Below are 22,746 nucleotides of genomic sequence, written 5' to 3'. Positions count from 1 at the left end.
CTTTTTAATATTTTTCAATTTTTTAAAAAATTAAAATACTGACTGCAGAGAACTTAAAATATGGTAAGTCTTGACCCCTTCTTGAACTCAGGAAAAACAGGGGCAGAGTCTTCTAACAGTAACCCATTTAAACTATAGAAGGCACTTGAAATGTAATTAGTGCAGGAAATTGTTTTATTATTGTCAATAAAGTCTTATTAGTTTCTAAAGCAGGATTCTGGTTCATGCTCAAGTGTAGATTTTAAATTCAAATCCAATGCTTGATTATGTCCATTAATTGCAATAAAAGCTTAGTGAGATTAACTGATACTTGGGTGACTGTCTGCCATGTGGGCTAGCTCATCAACATACAGATAATGGAGAGAGGTGTTAAGTTTATTGCAATCAGCAGGTGAATAGAAGAGATTCTCTCACTGAAGACATTAAAATATATATATATATGTAAAAATCAGGAAAAACATCATCAGTGTGCAGTTCTGCTTCACCTAAAGACTGTTATTTTTTTCCTTTTTAAATATGGTACAAGGGACACAGAGAGAATCAAGTATTATTACAGCAGAAATCAGGAGCAGCTCTTACCTTGCTCTCAGCAGAACGTGGCAAGCCTTGCTAAAATCTTTTCCTCCTGCTGCACTTTTTACAAAGTGCTGGTAGCTGGCACACAGCCAGCACCGAGCCCAGAGCCACTGCTTATGTGCTGATAAACCCCATAGTTAGAAAGCATTAGATCCACCACTGGGAGAGAAGCAGTTGTATTCATGAGAAACCAAGCTTTTTGCCCTTTACTCATTTTCAGTCTCCTACAACTAGACCTTGACCAAACAGAACTGAACTAATTTTAACATATTATCAACTATTTTGAAGATTACAACCAATATCAATGGTCAAAGCGTGACGTGCACATAACATGACTTTAAAATGTCCTTTATGGTACTATAGGCTACTCCAAAGGGCAGTTATCTCCCAATTATTCAGAATAAAAAATATAGATGTGAATATCATGATAATCAAGATCCTGCAGTGTATTGCAAGAATTGCACAGTGAGAGCACAAGTTCTTAAGTCTATAATACAAGAAAAAATACATCAGTAGTCATCCTTTACTCTCAATACCAAATCAGTAACTAAAGCAAGACTATTTTCTGACTGGAAAACAAATAAAAAAACCCATTGTGGAATCCCGAACAAGACAATATTTCCATCTGGTCAAATCCACTGGTAGAAGGGATAGATTTTTTGAATTTTTTTCATAGTGTTTTGTCTTTCTATTGGAGTAAAAAAAACCCCCAAAAAAACCAAACAATTAGGAAAAGTGCATGGACTATCCAACTATGGAATTTGCTTGAAAATGACACTTACAATAATATTGTGTATTCTATGCATTTATAGTTGAGGATTCATACATGGTACCTAGCATAGCAGAAGGAGAATGGAACACTCCGTGAATAATTTCTTCTTGTTCCAGACCCAAATCTTTACAGATCCAACATTTCTATTTAGTAATTCAGCTTGAATTTGCTTAACATTATGCAGCTATGGGAGAAGTGAAATTCAGGTGATTTGCTGAGAAGTATTTTCAGGAGTGGGCTTCTTCCTGTTGAAGGTTACTAGCAAAATTCTTGTGGAGGCCTGAGATGAAAGTCATGCTTATCATGAAAACTACCTCCACCAGTCACTGATTAAATACTGTGTCAAGATGGCATTGTAAGGTTTGCATAGTAGCTATGCTTGTTCTTCATAATTTATAGTAATGACTTTTACCTATCAGTGGTGCACACCTAAATAAATTGACAGTGAAATTTTATCTGTTCTGTATTTATAACTATGTTGTATTTACCACAGTTGTGACTTTGCATAAGGGCATATTTGCCCAATGGCTTGCAGTTAAATTGACCAAATGCATTTCTATCTTCATTATGACTTGTTTTTGTCACAGCTATGTATGACATCTCTCAGGGTGGTGGCAAAACTGTTATTGGGCAGCACATCAGCTGCAGAATCTGTATTTATCTTGGATACATGGAACTTGAAAACAGTCCCAGCTGAAGCCGCACCTTCAGACATGGACAGCATTCACAGTAGTATCTTATAAAGCTGTCTTTTGCAAAAAGGAGTGACACTAATGACCCTAACAGTAAAGCCATGGTACTCTGAAATAATGCTTCATTCACTCCTTCTGGTGAAATTGTGACTCTTTCAACTAATATCTTACATATAGTACTGTGTTCAGTCTGTCTGTATCTCTCTGCTTTCCTTTCCCCCGGAGAGACAGTGCAAATATGCAGTTGTCTTATGAAAGAAATACTAAAGTACTCAGTTCAGAGTGTGGAGACTATTATTTCTGCTTCCTTCATTGTACATCATGTATTAGAAGCCTGCAGGCTGTCTTGTGGACTGGTATGCAACTTCTTTTAACTTAGGAGCTGTAATGAAGACCTGCATGCACACAAAGCATCAACAAAAAAACCCTCAGTGAATGTTAAAAACATGCATCATTCACAGTACTATCTACTTCAATGATGTTCAATGCAGGAGGCAGAAGGTAGATGCATATGACATGTCACTTTCTGTTTCACTTTTTGAATCACAGTGATCTACGATCTGCTCATGTGAACAAGCCCTATGGAAACAAATGCTGCCATGAATATTAAAGAATATAAATAAGGAATGAATCATTAGTAACAGATCACGCACTATAACACATAAAACTCAATGAGTGTTTTGAGGATCACACAAAAGAAACTCCAAGTAAAAACAAGATCAGAAAATTTAGTGGGTATCATTTATGACATATAACCCAACAGAGAAAAACAAAATTCGAAACCTAAAATGAATGATTTATAAATTATAGATATATTGTAATATGTACTACCAGCTGCTTCCCCTCCTGTTTTGTACGTGTGCCAGTCTCTTGCAACATATAAATGGAAAATTCTTATTTTGTATCCTTTTAATATGGGAACTGGTAGTTCACAGGATGGGGAAGATTCAGAATGATAGTGTTGCTTAGGTAATTAATTTCAAAATATGCATTTGAAGTAATTTCTATGCTGAAAAAATTAAGTTTACATTTGGAATCCAATGTAAGCACTGTAGAATAACTTCCCCTGTGCAGAAGAACCCACTGTGATAAAAGAAGCTTTCACAAAAATTTTTTATAGCACAGATTTTGCATGATTCATAAAGAGAAGATTAAAGTGTGCAGACACAGGACATCTTTCCAAATAGCTATGTGGATGGAATTTATTGGTGGTAATGTAAAATCAGAAGCTTCTTGTTGCTTCAGAGCAAATACTTGTGTTTGTATAGTGCCTGACTGTAGTGTCAATGGTCAAATGCAGACAGGGCTGTGAACTCAACACTGTGGTTGAGATAGAAGTTTTCTAAACAAGAATTTGTGGAAATATTCCCACTTTTGATCATTAGATCAAGTTAAACAGAAAAATAACTCCAAACCTAACTGCGGCTGAAAGCTAAATGGCTTAAAAATGCTACCTAGATAACAATCTAACTAAAAAACAAATAAGTTACCCATACACCTTTATTTGTTAAGGAAAAAAATAAAAGGAAATGGGTAAAGATGCCTGTTATCAAGATGTCACAAATAATTAAGGTGTCAATAACAATAATTTTTGCTTCTGAAGAAGTCATGCAAAATACATTATATTTAGCTACGTTATGAAGGCATATATTCATATATGAAATTTTCCAGTAGATCTCAGAAATGAAGATGACAAAATCAAAAGCTGGAAACACTGATCAAATTTAGAATACATGCAAAGAAAGACATGTATGAGTAAAGAAGATGGTGGTAGTAGGTTACATGGCCCACTCTTCCTCCAAGATGTATGCTAGTTGAGAAACTAGGAATATAATGAGATTCAGATAAAAAAGAAACAGTGAAGAAAAGATGGCAAAGGATCTAGGTAGTAAGTGAAAGAGAGCAGAGGGGAAAAACCAGGGATGAATAGTAATGGAATCACAGTCGCTAAGCAGAGTGGAATGTAAGTCTTAAGAGCTTCAGACTAAAGAGGAACACGGATGACATTTCTGAAACTGTGAAAACTAAAGGGCAGGATTGTGTGTGATCAGAACTCAGGTAGAAGCATATTCGAAGTGTTTATACTATCTGACTATCCACAACAACAAAAGAGCTAATTTAGTATGTAGAAGTCCTTGCCAGCTTTATCCTTATGCTTGCACTGGAGTAAGATGAGGCAAGTAGGGGAGCACTTGGATTTCATATCACACACACAAAACAGCAATACCTCTCTTGCATTGATGGTATGATGTTGGCTTTTCTGCAATGAAGAGGAAACCAAAGTAATCTCTCATAAATGAGAGGCCTAGTATTTAAAAGTATGTTGGCAAAGGGACCTGAAGTTCTCCAAATAATCCGCCCAGTACTATTGTTCAGATAGATGTCTTCAGATAACTTATTCGGATTTAATTCAGAAAGGTCATAAAGTGATGGCCAGAATAGAAATTGCCATACTAAAATTTATAGTTAATTCTGCCTGGGCTGTAATTACTTACCTTTAAATGCAACAACTACATCTTAGAATCAAGACAGAATTAAGAAGATGATTAAAAACAGTATCTACTCTTGATACAGTTTATCTCTAAGGTAAATGTGAAAAGAAACCTCAATTCCTATTTTGCAGTGAATATGATTAGTTTTAGGCCTGTAATAGGAGAAAAACCAAACCTTTCACAGAATCACAGAATGAAAAAAGTTGAAAGGACCCCAGTGTGTTGTTTCGTTCTCCCTGTTCAAGCAGGGTAATCCTAGAGGAGGTGGCACAGGACTGTATGCAGAAGGTTCTTGAATATCTTCAGTGAGAGAGACTTCATAACCTCCCTGAGCAATCTGTCACAGTGCTCAGTCACCTGCACAGTAAAGTTGTTCTTCCTTGAATTCAGGTGGAACTTCCTGTTCATCAGTGTCTGCCTATTTCTTCCTGTCCGAGCGCTTGGCACTGCCAAGAAGAGCCTGTATCCACCCTCTTGGCAGCCTCCCTTTAGATGCTTATTTACACTGATGAGGTCTCCTCTCAGTTATCTGTTCTCAAGGCTAAACAGACTCAACTTTCCCAGGCTGTCCTCATAAGAGACATGCTCCATCCCCTTAATCATCTTTATAGTCTCTGTTTTGCTACGTATTTCATCTGTTATCATAAGCAAAATGTCTTCATTATAGTGAGTGAACAGTCTATCTTCACATATTAGAAATCTACAGTCATAGTTACTTTTGTGATGTACACCATTAATCAATTTCTCCACTAAGTTTTTTTCATACATATTTAATTATAAAACACAAACTAACTTAAAATATGAAAAAACACCTGTTTCTCTGCTTAGATTTTGCACCCATTTTTGCCAGAGGTGTTGCAACACTGCTGATGTCCTTATTAATCGGAGTCATTCTCTTCCTCTGTTGTAGTATATGGGTCACAGAAATCACTGCACAACATCATGAACTGTAACAGAAATTATACCAGCTTTATATAGTTTTTAGCTATACAAAATATTGCTCTTCCTGTGTCATGGTTTTCCTCTGCTAAGGAGTTACTGTAGATAGAGACAATTCTCTGACAACTGCTATTTGACAATTCACTTACAAGGCAAATCAACTGAGCTTGTCCATAGCTTTAACAAAGTAATCTATTTCTTTATTAGTTTTTCAACAATTTTCTTATGGAAATGAAAGTTTATTCCACTCAAAACCAGCAGAACAATGTAACCTTTACATAATTTTCTGATGATGATTGTTTATATTGCTGAAATTTTATTAAGTAGAATTAATATTAATTATATTAAGTAAGAGTAAATATACTGTATTTTCTATATCTTGTGCATAGCACTAAAATCAGTCTGTATCTTTATCCTCTAACAAATAAAAATCTTTGTAAACAGGGTGAACATAAAGTACCACCTAGTCTGCTTTTGATATCTCCAATCTACACAAAATATAAACAATTAAGACAGAAATATTTGAGGAAGGACTGAGGTACAAAATTACAATTTGCATAGGAGCTGGAAATAGTCTAATTTTACAGCCAGGCCTTTGCAGAATTCTTAGTTGTTGCTTTTCTGTTATTCAATTTTCTGCATAATCTGGCAATATGCCAAGTACTTCCATCTAAATGTACTTGTTAAGTCTCACAGAAATCTAAAATTCACTTCTGGTAAACCTGTTGTTTACCTGTCCTATACAAAATACAATTTAAGAAAAACAACACTGTCCCTAGTGCCTCCAAGTAAAGATTATTCAGGAAAATCAAACTACAAATACTGATTTATGCTTAAATACCACATAGCAACAGCCACTGAGAAATTTTTGGCAAACACTAGTTCTGTTTTGACCAAAACAGAAAGAAAAATATCTGCAAATATAGATTATTATTTGGGAGTTAGAGCACACTATATTTCATTTCTTTTGAAAGTTATGCAGGAATGGTCAGCAGATATAGATAAGGATGGAAAAAATCCCTTATTTACACCAAATAAAATCTGGAAAATAATATTAATTATAATCTCAGGTACAACGACATTTTATTTGCCCAACTGTGTTCGAAATTCCCTCCAAAATCCTAGTTTGATTTATTAGAAATGTTAGGCACCTTAGATACAATCTGTTTGAAACTAATTATTTCAGACATAAAAAATATAAAAAAACTAAGAATAGTTGCCTCTTATTTGTATGATAGATATGATTTTCACCAAAAATATTCATGTGAAAATAACTTGTTTAAAAAGAAGCACTATAGTATTTAAGATCTATTATTTTCAATCCTAAATCTGTTAAAAGTAAAAAAATAGCTGCAGTGCATTTCATAACAACAGGATCATGTGCTCTGCACACTTTGGAGAGCAACAGTTGTTAATAAAAACCAGAAAGACCCTGGAATGCAAAGGCAGGCTTTGTCCTAAAAATTGATATTATTTCAGCACACAGAAATTTAGAGTGTAATCTATTGTATGGTACTATACAATGCTTGTATTACCTAGGGTGGTCTTTCCAGTATTAGAGAAATATTGATTCTAAATGTTGATGTCATTCACTGTGTCTTCATTAACTGGTTTGCAAAGGTCTTTTGTTTCTTTCACTTTACAGGATGGGAAATTTATAATCAATTTTGTTAACTTAAGTAAAATTTAAACCTAGCTAATAATGACTATGCTCAACATCCCCAAATGATATTCTTTATATCTAATATTTAAATAAATGTTGGAGAAATACTAAAAAAATCCTGAAAATAAAATCAAACATCTAGCTTGTGTCTTTTATAGCCCTCCACCAAATTATTATTTTTCAGTTGAATACATTTAAATTATTGGATGCTACATAAACCAAAACATCAGAAATTCATCTTATGTCTTTCAAATGTTCAAATTCAAGCTTTTACATGAAGGCAAAATCTCAATGTTACCAATTGTTAGTATTAAAAATTACGTTCTCAAGAAGAAAGCTCCATGGCTTATGTTTTCATCAGCTTCATTATGAAACTTTTCCTTCAACATAGTTTCAAGCTTTATCAACTTTCTAAGGACAGAATCAAAAATGGTCTGATGTTTAAAACTTCGTTGTTGTAAAGGTCTAATGAGAATCATACTCCTGTTGTACAGGAAATGAGTTAACACAGCACTAAACTAATCAGCACATTAAGGTCTGCAGCTTCAAGTTCTAAGGGTTTAAAATCAGCTCCCTTATTTAAAGTATAAAGCAGGCTTTTCCATCCATAAAAAGCACAGTGCTAAGCCCTCTGAAGGAATGAAAAGCATTTTCTTCTCCTGTAGGTAGCAGGCATATTTAATACACAACAACAATTCACACACACACATTACAGTCAAAGAACAGACAGATATTACAAAAGCCCTCTGCCTGAAGAAGTTTAATCTACAACTGTCATTGTCCTTAGGAGTGTTATGGATCATATTCATGTCTTAATAATGCCATTCTGCAGAATTGAATGCAAAATCCTCTGGGACAGAGAAAAGGGGGGATATGTCCAAGATGTTTAGCTACAGCCTAGTGAACAAGGCTGTCACCTGGCTAGAAACCTCAGAGGACTTATGTACTGTAAAAGGATTTTGACTGTATGACTTTAACTGGACCACCAATGCAGAGAAGAATAGAATTTAGGTCATCTCTTAGCACCAAGAAATTCTGTGTTGTAAAAAGAGTGCATCATTTTTGGATAAGTGCTGAGAAAACATTTATAAGAATCAAGGAGAGGAAATACACTTGCAAATGAAGTCTGGAAATGACAATGTAAATATGGTGGTTTATATCAGTTGCATTATGCCTAAAATAAAAATAAAAAAAAATCACAGAGCTTTAATGGGTTAAACCTCTTATTTAGTCTGGAAAAAAATCTATAATCTGATATACTAGGCTTGAAATAATGAAAACCACTGTAAAAAAAAATTATCTAAAAATTCGAGGTTTGCTAAATAATGAATATTCTGCTTTTGTTTCTTTATATAATTCAGGGAATTACTGATTAAAGACCATCTTCACTAGAGTGATTGCGACCAAATCCCTATACTCTGTCCTTCTGCCCCTCAAAATGGGATCAAGAACTATGCAGGACCTGTGAAATTAAGCATTTTCAAGCAATAATCCAAAATCTGGAAATGAAGCAGGAAACTATCCAATGCTAGATAACAAAAAACAGGGAAGACAGTGGCTGGTACTCTAACCTCTCCTCATCTTCCAGGTATGTGATTAAAGACTGCATGCAGATCTGTCTGCCTGGAAGCTGAAGGCCAGATATTTATGCTGTGCATTGTCATGTACAATTGCTCTTTCAAAGAACGAAACAGGGATCATTATTCTCTTTTACAGTAGTGCCACAAAGGTGATGGTAGTGGTTCTGTTTCATCTTTTATGCCACAAAGCAATTATTACACTGTTAGTCAGTGGGAGACACAGATTAACTTTTTTTCTGTGTCTAGGACTCAATATCTGTACCTCCTATGTATTAGCAAATGTTCTAGCTACCAGATAGAAAGCTAGTCCAGAGGGTATTTTGTCCCTCAGGGTGACAAAATTCATGAAAATATATAAGTGAGGAGAAAAGTATAAATTTTGTAGCCTTAGATGAGGTCACTTATCTGAGAGAAAAGAGACACAGAATGATTTTGATTTGCTTTATGGTGGATGGGGATAGAGGAACTTCTATAGCATGATTTACCTGAATAATTTTAAATGCATTCCCTGAGATGAATCACACCCTAAAAACATCTATTTTTCTGCACAGAGACAGTCCAGTGTCAGACTCCAAATCCTGCCATAGGCAAAAGAGAAAATACCATTTACATAGCAACTATAAATCCGTGTTTTTAAGGTTTCTTAGCACATGTTATGCAATTAGTATGGAAATGCCACATTAATATTAAAATTGTTATGCAATAAAGTCTTCCTAGTATTTATCCCTTTTCTTAGCTGTTATGCTCATCCTTCCTGTGTTCTGCTGGGTCCTAAGGTTGACTCTTCAGTCTTCCTCAAGAGTAACAGGGGTGGGAGGTTGTAGGAGAGGTCACAGTGAGCTGTCAGCATTCTCAAGTGTTCAGCAGAAAAAGTGTCACATTTATTTCTCCTCAGGCTTGGTCACTGCTTTGGGTTCTTTTTAAATGTTTCCCTGTCACAGCCTCCTTCCTGCTCCTAGACTGCCAGCTACAGCCTGACAGTGGCCTCCAGCCCCACCTCAGCCCTATGCTGTGATTTGTCAGGCAGTGAGAGGTGGGGGATGTCACCCCATCCCCAGCAGGGTCACCCCAGAGCTGAAGCTGGAGCAGGGGAGGCAGCAGCCACTGACAGCAGCACAGGGGTTAAACCAGCAACACCAGCTGAGGCCAGAGTGAGTCTGAGCCCCTGAACTGCCAGGTCAGTGCTCAGCCAGGGCAGACCCTTGCTGAGGGCAGAAAGCATATTTACTGGGCTGCACTGATGACCTAGATCCCATATGGAAAACATAATTAATCTCCAAGGTAAGTCATGATGATGTCTAAAGTCTTGCTAAGGACTAACTATGGACTCTTAAGGATCAAGTGTAAGTATCTATTGCAACTTAAGTAAGCAAAGCTGACTTTTCTGATGTTATTAATAGTTACCTTGTATGTCCTTGCAAGCCACAGGGAGAAAGAAAAGAAGCAGCCTGCAGCAATATTGGCCCTAAACCTGATAATTGGTAAAAACAACAGTACACTTGCAAAGTTCTGAGAAGTATCTATTCACTTGTGTGCAGAAGTAAGAGAAGCTCAATTAATTAAATGACATCTTGACCTTCATCTTCCCTCACAGTTTCCCCAAATCCCCTAATCTCTCTGAGAAGGAAGCTTCAAATCAAGGAATGTGAGATGACTTCAAATCCAATGAACTTAAAAATGAAGCGGTATAGTTTTCCAGATAAAAAAAAGAAGTACTACTGCTTTTCTGGACACTGAATTAAATAATTCAATACCCAATTTGTCTTATATATCTATTCAATAGATTCCTACATATTTTATCATACCAATTGCCTTACCCCATTCTTTGTTGTTTATTTAAAACTCATCTGAAGTACTAAACTGTGTACTTGAACTTTGATTAGAAAAACTCCTGTTCTTTCTACTCAGCTGAAAGGACAGAAAAAGGGATACCACAACAGGATTTTATTGATCACTGAGTTGTTTCTGGTTCTAATTTCTATGTTAACCTATAAAGTAATAATGTACAATAAAATTTTGCCCACTGGTGATTCCAAACAGAAGCCTCTGACATTACTGAATCAGTAATATTCATATTTCATTTTCTATGAAAAATAATCTATTATGGGCAAGTTCCTTGCACTCTCTCTTCTATTGATCAAGTCCTTTAAATTTTAGAAAATGAAACTAACCATTTTTAAAAAATCTTGAGAGACTGTTTACTTTTCAGTCATCAGAATCAAATGGAGTGTGTCAAGAACCTTCACTCTATTAAGTAAATAAACTATAAAATTGCTAGTATTGCCAAGGTAACAAAAAAGATCACTCCTGGAAGACATTATAGTACATGTTCAGATTCATCCATAGATTAATAAAGAAAAAAGGCTATTTTAAGGTTAATTCCAAGCTAGCAGAAAATGCAAGAAACCACATATCTTATATTTTGACTGCGCTGGGTTTAGTGTTGCAAATCGTCTTTTAGCTGGGTCAAATCTATCATAAGAATTACTCAGGGATTTAAGTATGATGAGTTCCAAACTTTTATCTGTGTTTTGATCTCAGGTATAATTCCTAGTAGAAACCTAATCTAAATAAAAACACAGTCTGATTAATCAGCGTCTCATTAGTTTGTGTAAGTTAACATATCTACTTTTATATTATCAAAAATAGTAGCCTTCTATGATTGTTTAGTATTGACTCTAGATATTTTACATTTTATAAGAGGAAGGGTACATATCATACACATTTTGTGGAATATTTCTCTATCCTCATCTATTGCTTGTTTCCTGACAGAAGGATAGTGTCTTAAAAATTTTGTATATAATACTTCAACAAAATTAAATTTTGCCATAGAAGCCTGTTGTCATTTATGCCTTCTGCTGCTCTTACAACTTTTTTTACACAGCTTGGCCAGTACAGCTAATCTGTAGTGCTGAATAGAACCATAATAAGGAACAACTACATTTAAGCTGATGGATTTTCTCACAGTTAATTTTAAGGCAAGAAAAAAAATGCAGTAGTAGTTCATATCAAATACATGTAATGAAACTGCTGTTGTTGCTTGGCAACCCGGATCAGAACAATAAATAACTACAGTGATCTGTAGAGGTTTGCCTATAACACAAAGAGGTAGCTGATATTCCTTGACAGGTTGGTTTATTCTCTATGAGAGTTCTATCTGTTTGTCTTTTCATGATTAAAAGTTTAAATTTATCTCTTTAGATGGTTGATAATGTTCACTTTATCTTTTCTCAATTTATATTGGCAAACAAGCGACCTTCAGGTGAATCTGTTGAGCAGATCTTCCGTCCAGCTTCCAATATGACTTTGAAGGTTTCTTGGAGTACCTTCATTTGCTCATTCAAGGAGTAACTAACTTTAGGCCACTGCTACTGGGGAGACTTTTTCAGAACAGTGTCTCTTAATGGCAGTGTAAAGAGTTGTGTTTGCTTCTACATTTCAGATATCGATAAGTCAAACGCCCAAATCCAAACCTCTCTGTTTTCTGTCCTGTGAGGACCAAAGGTCATGATGAGGCGCAGATTTGGAGGTCTGAAGGGAGCTAAAAATAAGAAAACCTGCATCATTATTAAACTTAAACCAACACACGAGCTCACCTTCAGTATGAATGGCTGGAGTACTTTGTGCCTGGTCTGTGTGGCACACATTTTTGTAGCTTCTGACCTCCCCAGTATGAAAGTGCCTGCAGCTTGTTTGCTGCAAAATTTAATGAGAGTGGTAGACAGTGTAAACCTAGGCTTCTTAGGCAGTGTTTATAGCTGTTCCCCAAGAACAGCAGCATGACCTTAAACAGCTGAGTCAAGACTGTGATCTGAACGTTTTTTCCTGACCTGGCACTCAACCATCAGCATAGATACAACTTTTCTTGTAAGGTGAACTATTTCAGAGTTTTGGAAAAAGAAAAAAACCTTGCTTTCAGCAAAAATTATAAAACATTTATTGGAATAACTGCTTTCTACACAGATGCTCCATTGCCTTCTGTTTCCAGTTAATGTACTGGTAAAGTATCCTCTTCCCTGAAGTGGCAGTAGATAATTTCATTACAGATTAACCTTGTGTCTGCAATTGGTTTTGTCATGTATGATGTACTGGTGTTTACATTAGAGGTCTGAATTTCACTGAACACATGGAGGAATTTTCTTTAAAAATTTTCTTTAAAAAGAACTTAACTCCCTCTAGACCAAGTTCTCATCATCAGTGCAACAGAAGCTTAGCACACAAAGGGAAAAAAAAGGAATCATGGTGCAAACTTTTCTTTTTTTTCTTGTTGAACTTCAGTTCTGTAATCAAGTGTAGCCTACTCAGAGTCAGTGTCTATCATAAAGACTTTCACCTACTTCATCATTGACAAGAGCCAGCATGAATGGTACTTTTCTACCTCTAGGTACACCCTTCTTTATTTTTCCTTTGTTTATAGATAAGAGTGTTGTTTATAGAAATGTATTTGTTCTCTCAAAACCTTCCCTTTCAATTTCCACCTTTAAGCTACTGTCTAAGGTTCCAACTACTGTGTTTTCAAGAAAGGTCTTTAAAAAGGAGTAAGATTATGACACCACAATCATGAAAAGAGGATAATTCATTTACAACCTCCAGCTATAAAGACTTCCTTTAAAAGAATCTCCTCAGCAGGCTAATGTTCCCATCCTGTGGACAGGTTATCTAATGATAAAGGACAAGAGTTTAAATAACACTTTCTTTTCTCTTAGGCACTAAGACAAAACTCACTTACTTACAAGACTAAATATGCTTCAAAGGGATTAAAACCAGACACAAAAGTGTAAAACACTGCAAAATAAGCCAGAGAGTGTTTTATTATCTTTTTCTTCCACCTGACTACTGTGGATGAATAAATCTAACACCATTTGATTTAACTGTCTGTGCAGAAGAGTATGGAACTAAAGGAAGCCATAAAACAGTAAGCAAAAATTCTAAGTGTTTCTAGTTATTCTGACACATACCTAGATGCCCCACATATCATTAGTGCATGAATAAGACACTGATGGATATGCTGCAACAAAAACCTTTCTTTTCAATTTAATATTCTTACTGCAAAAGTGTTTTCCATTAGTGGGCTCATATACATTGTGATTTCACAGAAATTTCTTATGGCTGTTTACAAGAATGGAGCTATTGATGGGACTGCAAGGGAATTTCAAAATTAGTTTGTATGTCCTAATTCCAAATAATACACTTAGTTTTTATTATCTTTCTGGAGTTCACTCTACCTTTAGTCCCTCATTTAACATGATATCACTAAACTGTAATACTGCTTCACATATGAGAGATTGAGCATTTTAACTGTTTTAGTGGTCTTAAAGTGATGATACCTATAATGCAGAACTAGAAAAAGCCTTTTGATGCTTAACACCTATAAACCTGTCAACGTAGATCATGGAAAATCTATTATAACCATGAACACTTTCTGCTTCAAATTGAGATAAGCAGGCAAACCTTTTATGGCAATTTGAGAGGCATTTAATGGTGTGAATTGCTATTCAGAAGCTTTTATATATATGATAAGTCCAATATAATACTTGAGCTTAAGAAGGTGACAAACATTAGCTAATATATCTGTCATTTCATAGGTTTTACCAAGTGTAAATGGCATTGGAGGACTTATCATAAAACAAAAACAACACAAAATATAAACCAGCTACCTTATGCTATCATTTTAAAACATCACATTTAAATGATAAATTAGTTAAAACATTACAGTGCATGGAAGAAAAACAAAAAACCAAACAAAACCCCCAAAGAAACAAATTAACAACCCAAAACAAAGAGATAAAAAAACAAGGAAAGTAAAATCTGCAGGTGAGCCTTATTCATTATTTGTTAATGGTAGTACCTTCCACTAATTGATATACCTTTTACTTTCTCTAAAGAAGATAAAATACTGCCCACTACTTATTAATTTGTTAATTCAGTCAACACCTGTCCCACTACTAGGAAAGTGTTTTCCATCCAGAACCTTTTATATACTTTAGAAAGTTGCTGACAAATTTAAAAATATATAACTAATCAAGTAGTGATCCACCTCTTTACAGGTATAAAGATTTTCAGAATACCTTTTGGGGTTTTTGTGGTTTTGAGCTTAAATATCAAAATGGACAAAAGTATCAGCAAGGCTAGACTTCTCTAGCTTAGATTTTACAACAGTGACTCTCTAGTGCTTCTAACTTGGGCAAACATAGAGGTAAAGTTTGGTGCTCAACTTTTTGGAAATTAAGTACTCATGTTCTCTTCAGATGGGGTGAGAGATGCAGAAGAAACCCCAGCACATTGAAACAAACGGAAATAACCAAAATGAAATGCTCAGGAAACATCCAAGCAAAGTAGGTATGTACTCAAAAAAGGTGAGGAATTGTCCTAAGGAACACTGGCTAACTTTGGATTCATGGAGGTTACATCTGGCCAAAACAGAAAGAACAGATTGACTGGATCTGCTGGATCAATTGGACAGGGGAGGCTTACATGGCCATGACCCTTTTACTCATTGCCAGTTGGTGCAAGCTCTATTTCATGTGATAAATGAGATTGATACATAGCAAGCTTTAATATAATTATAGATGTAAATTGCATGTCAGTAACTAAAAGCACACCTGTCAGTTTATTTCTACTCACTATCTTCAAAATTCACACTAAAATACACCAAATATTTGTATTTTTAAAAAGGTCATAGTTCCCTGCATACAGTTTTCAAATGTGCAGCTAGCATAAAACTAACAGTTCTTAGGTAACAGATCAGAATATCAGATATCTGTTCATAGTTCTGTAAGAGCTCTTGCTTGTCCTATGAACAGAATAACTTAGTGTTTCATTTGATACCTTCTTAGTCAATGGAATTGAACTCTTGGTCAGCTGAATAGCTTCACTGACAGTACAAACCACATTTCAGTCACCTGAAACAGTTAGAAACACCTAAATTTACTTTTCAAAATTGAACTCAATCCCAGTCCATGAACCTCAGTCTATGAATTCTTTCATTTTATTTCTAGACATCCCAAGAAAAATTGCAGAGGGCACATAGTTTAGACCTTAAGTATAATTAAATACTAAACTGAAAATCCTTTGAACAGAAACCTGTTTTTTATTTGGAATGTGTTTTCATTAGATGTTGATGGCACAAAATGTGATCTCTGTTCATATGCATAAAGCTACTCCATAAACAGATTTTTAGAATGCAGAAATGAAAACCATAAGCATTTCAGTGAAGAGAGATCTACAAAAATTACATTCAAGAGTTGTCAGCCTTCCTAGGTATTCTTTAGTAATTCTCAGAGATAAAATATCTTTTCATACTGAAGTAGAAAACAGACTAAATCTCATTATAGCAGGTCTATAACTCATGCAAATGGATTGGCTCTGTACAGTGCATCATGAGTGTAGTAGCAAGAATACCACTGATGTTTTAAAGCTATACAGGGAACTGAATCATTGTCTCTGCTTATGACTTGTCAGCTAAAATTACATATCCTGCAGGGGTCTTGTAAGAGCACTCAGGTCTGGGTAACAGTAGAAAAGTTTCCTAAGTTTCCATTTCTGACCTGCTATTTCTGAACCTTTTAAATCAGAAATGCTCTTGAGATAGAGACATAATACAGAAAGGTTGAATTCTATTTGGAAGCCTTTGTTTAGTTTCTGTACTTAGCTCTTCTCAGTGATGATGTACCATTACAATTCAGCATTTGTAATAATTGACATCTAAGGCTATCAATGTTCCCCCCTCAGTGTTTTTCAGTGACATCCACACCAGATCTATCATATTTCCATACAATTTAACCAATAATGTGTTCAGAATTTTCCATTTACATCAGGGATCTCAGCAGCGTCTTAAAATGTCATAGGTTCAATATCAATAGGCTCTGGTTTTACTAGATCTCATAGCTGACTATGATTTGCATAAAAATACAGAACTAAATCAAACTTACATACAGCTAAAAAAATAGGCTCCATTATACACTTAAGACAAACTTTTTCAGATAAAAGCCTCATGAACCTAATTGAACTATTCACAATTAGACAGGAATGATATACAAAACTAACATTGAGCCTACTCTCCCAATTTCTGCATGGATCATGTGGAACAGCAGTTCATAGAGTTTTCTCCTTCTTTCATTTGATGGCACAAACTTGTTCTATCTTAGTGAAAAACTGTCAGCCTTAGTAATTATGTGATCAATACTCAGGGGTAAATAAATGTAATTTCATGGAAGACTGTGTGCAAAACAACATCACAGAAATGAAACTACAACCCAAGATGAATGTGGTCACAGCAGAAAAATTTATCTCATAAAGCTGACATTACTTCACAGAATCACAGAATATTCTGAGTTGGAAGAGACCCACAGCATCATCAAGTCCAGCTCTTAAGTGAATAATCCATGCATGGATCAAACCCGAAACCTTGGTTTATTAGCACCATGCTCTAACCAACTGAACTAAGTTGAGGAATTTTCTGTTCTCAACGTTAAAAACCACAACTGATAATTACAAAGTGGGCCACATCCTATCCTTCTCACTATTGCTAAAGTTGTTTCCTGGCCTCTTTTTTTTTTTTTTTCCCCTTGTTTTAGAAGACAAATCCTCTTTTACTACACTAAATGAGCTTGTGGAAAGCATGCAGAGACAAGGTCTCTGAGATAACTAATTAATATTAATGTTATAGAATATACTGCTTCAGGAGGTGGACTGAAAGGTTGATTAAAAGAGAGTGTAACAGAAAGCTCTTAGAACTGCATCAGGATACAGTGTTGTAAACAACAATAAAGCACTACTGCCAGCATACAGTAGTTTACAGACCTCTCAGGTGCCATGAGGAACATGTAGGTGCAGAATTGTCATAGTTATAAAGTGTAGTATTTCCCTACCCAAGCCCTACTGCTGGAGATAAAAAGAAATCCAAATTTTCCTCCATTTCTTAATCCATGATTTGTTTCAATAATCATATTTGTCAGTAAATTTAAATGCTTAGAAGCAATAGGTTGAATTGCTTATAACAGCGGCAACTTTCCTTCACCCATCACAGTTTGCATGTTGAATGCCAATCTTTCTATAGCCACTCACATGTATCAGAAGAACTAGAAAAATAAATCATAATTGACAGTTGAGCAAAGGAATAAGATATCAGCTGGGCTATCTCTCACAATGTTAGTGCCCTGAAAAGAGAATGTATGGCAAAATTATCCTCTCATATACACATCTCATTTTTATTAGACAAAGATAATTTTCCTGTGGAAGTTAAATATTGCTTTTAACATGGTCATTATGATGACGATGGATTGTGAGGAAAAGCACAGTTTTTGGAGTGACGAAGGAGGAGGAAATCAAAATCTGCCATCGTTATGCACAAAATTTTTCTGTTGAGCCTGAAGGATTTTTTTACAGAATGATGCCCAAATGCACAAGAGGGGAAAAAAAAAAACCATTTTGTTTCAGTATGAATGGTCCAGCTCAGTAGTACCTTTCTCTTGATAACATTGTGCTTTAAAGCCATATCAACAAATGTCAAGTTATTGTCATGACCAGGATACAGAGTGAGGAACCAAAAAGCCATACCCTCCCTTCTTGGAAATCTCACTTTTCTTTCCCTGTCCTAAGTTTGCTGATCTCTTGTACACTCTGACACATTTACTGTCAGCTCTATGGGGAAATGGACCATGTTTCCATGTCTCTGTAAAATGCCAATCTCACTTAAGAAACTGCACAAGTTATAGAAAAAAAGAAAGAAAAATATTCACTCTGTCATTTCAGTTAATGGAGTTGTATCCTCAAAGTTTCACACTTTAAGATGTTGCAGCTGGAACCTAAAGCAACCAGCAGCACAGTGGGTCCTTTCTCAACTTTCTTGCCCTTTGTGAGCCTTACAGTTTTATAGGCACTGTTTAAGAAACCAAAATATATGGAAAAGGGATTTAGAAAGACAAGGAATTGTGCCCTCTCCTGCAGTGTATCCTGTTTAAAAGTTTTTTAGTTTTGTGTTTGTTGTTTTTTTTTAATTTAAAAAAAAAAACACAACCAATCAAACAAAACTCAAATACCTAAAAAAATAACAAAACAAGGTTCTGCAGAGAGCAGGGTTATAGTTTGTCTTTTATTAATCACTTCATTATGGTATCTGTACTTCTAGTTTAACTATTTTTTCTAAGCAACTTTTGTGTTCTACTTAAACATTCACCATCTCAACCTATATAAATGCATTCCTCCAGCTAAATGCTGGCATTATTATAACCATCTTTCCATGGTTTACAGAAATTTGCAAATCACAGCTCTGTCCAGTCTAGCCCCCCTCCCAGCTGTGCCATGATTACAACAAAGTGTAAAAATCACAAAGATCAGATTGGGAATGAATCCACAGCAATTCTTTTATCCAGCCCCTGGACTTCTTACCAAGCTTAGAGATTTACACATCATCTGTGAGTCTTGCAAAATAACTGTTTTTTCCAAATTTGAGTTTGCAAAATTTTCCCACAGAAACTTCTATTCTTATTTTTCCCTACTAAATGTTTTTTCTCTTACCTAAGCCCCACTAGTTAAGGAATTTTTTGCATGACTGTAGCTGGACATCACAGTTACAGGAGACAATAAGGCAGAAGACTTTACAAAAACACATGAATCTCATGATTGCATCCTTGAACGAAGAAAAGATAAAAGCAATCACATGAGAGGCACAATATATTAAGTCTTAGACTCAGCAAACCCAAAGGTGGAGTTAAGCATAGGTGTTTTCAGTCTACATTCTTGCTCTAACTTTCAACCCAAATAACTCTGAAAACAGTAGTCTCATTCAGAGGGAATGCTGTATGGTTATAGAAGTACCAGTAATCACTGTAGCATCAAAAAACTTTGGATCCCCAAAACCATACCTTTTGCACACACAGAGGGAGTTAGGCATGCCTGTATGTCAAAAGGCTCGGGCCATTGATTACAACAAAGTAGAACTGAACTGATTTTCACCTGATGCATCTCATGTTTTATATATTATTTATGGCACAGGGTCAGATCACTTGTTTACTTTGCTTTTGCAATGTGACAAAGACTGACTACTGCAAGGATCTATTCTGCCTCACCAGTCATTGTAATCCATTAATGGTTTTTTTAGAAAGCACTGCAAAAAATCAAAAGTACATCAGAGAAATCTAAGTAGGATTTACGCTGAGGATATGAAAAATCTGCAATAAGGACACCATTTCCTTTTTTCCTGTATTGAGAAAACTTAACAAATCACCATGGGTGATGTTTTTGTCAAGACAAATACACAAACAGTTTATAAGAGTTCTTGTGAAAAGTTCTGGATTTTTTTTTTTTTTGAGTTTCTAGTTTTAAAAGGAAGATCCTCTGGGTAAGACAAGACATAGTCAAATGCACCTTACATCCTTACAAATTATTTAACCTTACAAATTATTTAACGGCACTAATGTTAGTGAAATCTCTTTACATGGATGCAGAGGACCTGAGGTGCAACAGTTCTGTATTTATACCAAGCTGCCGGCCAAAGCCCAGTGCTGACACTGGCCAGAGTTGTCTTCTCCTATACTCAATAATTCCTGCTCATCAGGCATCCCTCAGCAGAGGGATAGGTCTCGGTTAATAGTCTTTCTTTGGTCCACTTACTAGATGACTGTATAAGTGGCATGCTGTGTAGTGTTCCTTTCTCCTCTCCTTGTGGCAAAAGAGTCCATGTTTTCTGTCTTGTAACTTTTTTTTCCCCAAACAAAGTGGGAGAAAATAACTATTAACATATTAAAAAATCCAAAGGAATTAAGAACAGGAGCTGATTTACCTCAGTCCTCTTGGGCTTTATCATAAATAAGTTCCCACAGAGGAAGATCCATTAAGAATATAATGTTCTGACAAATTCTGGACATCCTGAAAGTTAAAAACAGAAAAATGTCTCTGTTCTCAGCCTGCAGAAAACAAGGCTCTGGGAAGACCTTATTGTGGCTTTTCAATACTTAAAGGGGACTTCTAAGAAAGATGGGGACAAACTTTTTAATAGGGGCTGTAGCAATAGGACAAGAAGTAATGCTTTTAAACTAAAAGGGGGCAGATTCAGACTAAACATAAGGAATAATTTTTTTTACAATGATGGTGGTGAAATGCTGGAACACCCAGAGAGGTGGTATATGTCCCACTCCTGGAAACATTTAAGATTGGGTTGAATGGGGCTCTGAGCATCCTGATCTAGTGGAAGATGTCCCTGATCATTAAAGGGGGATTAGAAGACCTTTAAAGGTTTCTTCCAAGCATTCAAATATTGATTCTATGATTCTATTCTGTTCTGAAACCAGCACTGTGACTTCAGTAATGGAACTGGGTATGTATCACAGCCATCTGTACAAGAAATACTGATTTCCTATACATTTTCTTTGTAACAGTACTCGCAAGAAGAGTCATAGACTCATCAACTGCAGTGAAAAAAAAAAACGGAAAGGATTTTTGTAGTGTTTTCCTTCTAAGCCATTTCCTTTGATAAAGAGATATGTAATAACAAGTTACTGTATTGTATATTTCTATTACCAGATCTGAAAGCTTTTTTCTGGCACGATCTAATATATTAAGCATTCCATTCTAGAGATGGAGAAATGGACATATGCTGAAATTACTTTTATGAACTCAACGCATCAGAAGCAGGGACTGAAAACAGAAACAAGATGGAAACAATTGATGCTTTCACTGAAAAATGATTGATATGATCTTTTCTGAGAACTTTAGTAAGGCAGCTGAATTATTGCCTGGTACGTTTTAGGATTTCACTTGACAGTCCTCAGATATCATAATCTGTATGTGGATCCATTCATCTACTCCTCTTTTTCCTATGAAACCTGACATATCTAAGAGTGTATTCAATCACACTCCTACCCCAGCCAACAATACAGCCCTTGAGACTACAACCAGAATTTTTTCAATGGAAACAAATAAAAAAGAAAAAAAATATTGCTCTGCCAGACACCATGAATTTATACTTATTTCCTGTGCAATTCTTGTGGAATAGACTGTATTGTCTAGTTTTCCTCTGTTTTTTAAATAAATCTTTATGGAAATCTAATATCTCTGTGGGTTGTTAAAATCTCTAGGGAAAGACTATCAACTACTGAAACATGCAACCACAAACTCCAAACATTTTTCCTTTGTAGTTATAAATGTTATACTTTAAAAAAATAAAAAATCAAAAATACCATAGGTGTTATTTTCTGAATTTAAATATTGAATATTCATATAAAATAAGTAAACATAGAAATATTTGGATTTGTTAGTAGGAAGGCTTTTTTGGCTAGAATTAATTAAATGAATGCAAACATGAAAAATACATAGCTAATCCATAAATAGTACTTAAAGACAAGCCTACCAGTAAAGTAATGCACATTAATCAGGATTTAGTGAAAAAGAATTAAGAATTGAGTGAATCATACAAGGTCTTATTAATGAACGTGTTGATTACAGCTCAGGGATCATAAAAAGTCTTCTGAACTAGTAATGATATACAACCTGTGCTCATACTAAACAGCTAAAAAACAGAACTGACCATCAAACATCTTTTAAATTTGTTCTCCATATAGACTGCAGCTGAAGAAAGAGTGAAAATTATAGCACTGAACTATAAAATTACCAAGAAGTAATTAACCATTCCTAATGTAGATCTGCTGTGTCACAAAATTAAAAATAAAGAAAACAGCCAGGATTTTTCCCTGGAAAATACAATGTGTAGTTTACACTCTTGAGAGGTAAAGGTAGATTTGTAAATTCTGGAAGGAAAAAAAATTAGTTAATACTATTAAATTATTTAACACATCAGCAAAGGAGCTTTCTATAGTTTATGAGCAAATATTAGTATCTAAAATGAAAGGGCGTTGGAGAGAATGGAAGCAGTTAAGATACCACTTTACTCAAAATAGTCAAGTGTCCATCATATTAACTTTTTCAATTACTTCAATTTTCACCTGCTCAGAACCTGCAGTTGTGATGGACTCTGCAGATGTATTTGCACTCCCTAACTCTTGGTATATCATGCCCAGTAAAAACATATAGGAAG

The 22,746-nt window shown here is 35.3% G+C and overlaps 1 protein-coding gene and 1 long non-coding RNA gene across 2 annotated transcripts in view; one reads left to right on the top strand and one right to left on the bottom strand.

Moving 5' to 3' along the window:
• The window catches only part of EYS (eyes shut homolog), an 863,631-nt gene that overhangs the window by 279,522 nt on the left and 561,363 nt on the right, over nucleotides 1-22,746 (bottom strand). The window lies entirely within an intron of this gene.
• Nucleotides 9,851-21,910, top strand: LOC135411980 (uncharacterized). The gene is made up of 3 exons (XR_010429415.1): nucleotides 9,851-9,995; nucleotides 14,963-15,053; nucleotides 21,237-21,910. It is a non-coding gene; the product is annotated as an uncharacterized LOC135411980 (long non-coding RNA).

This window comes from Pseudopipra pipra, chromosome 3 (assembly GCF_036250125.1).
Source record: "Pseudopipra pipra isolate bDixPip1 chromosome 3, bDixPip1.hap1, whole genome shotgun sequence".
Classification (NCBI taxonomy): domain Eukaryota; kingdom Metazoa; phylum Chordata; class Aves; order Passeriformes; family Pipridae; genus Pseudopipra; species Pseudopipra pipra.
Note: the sequence above shows the minus strand (reverse complement) of the source record. Positions and strands in the feature narration are given on the sequence as shown.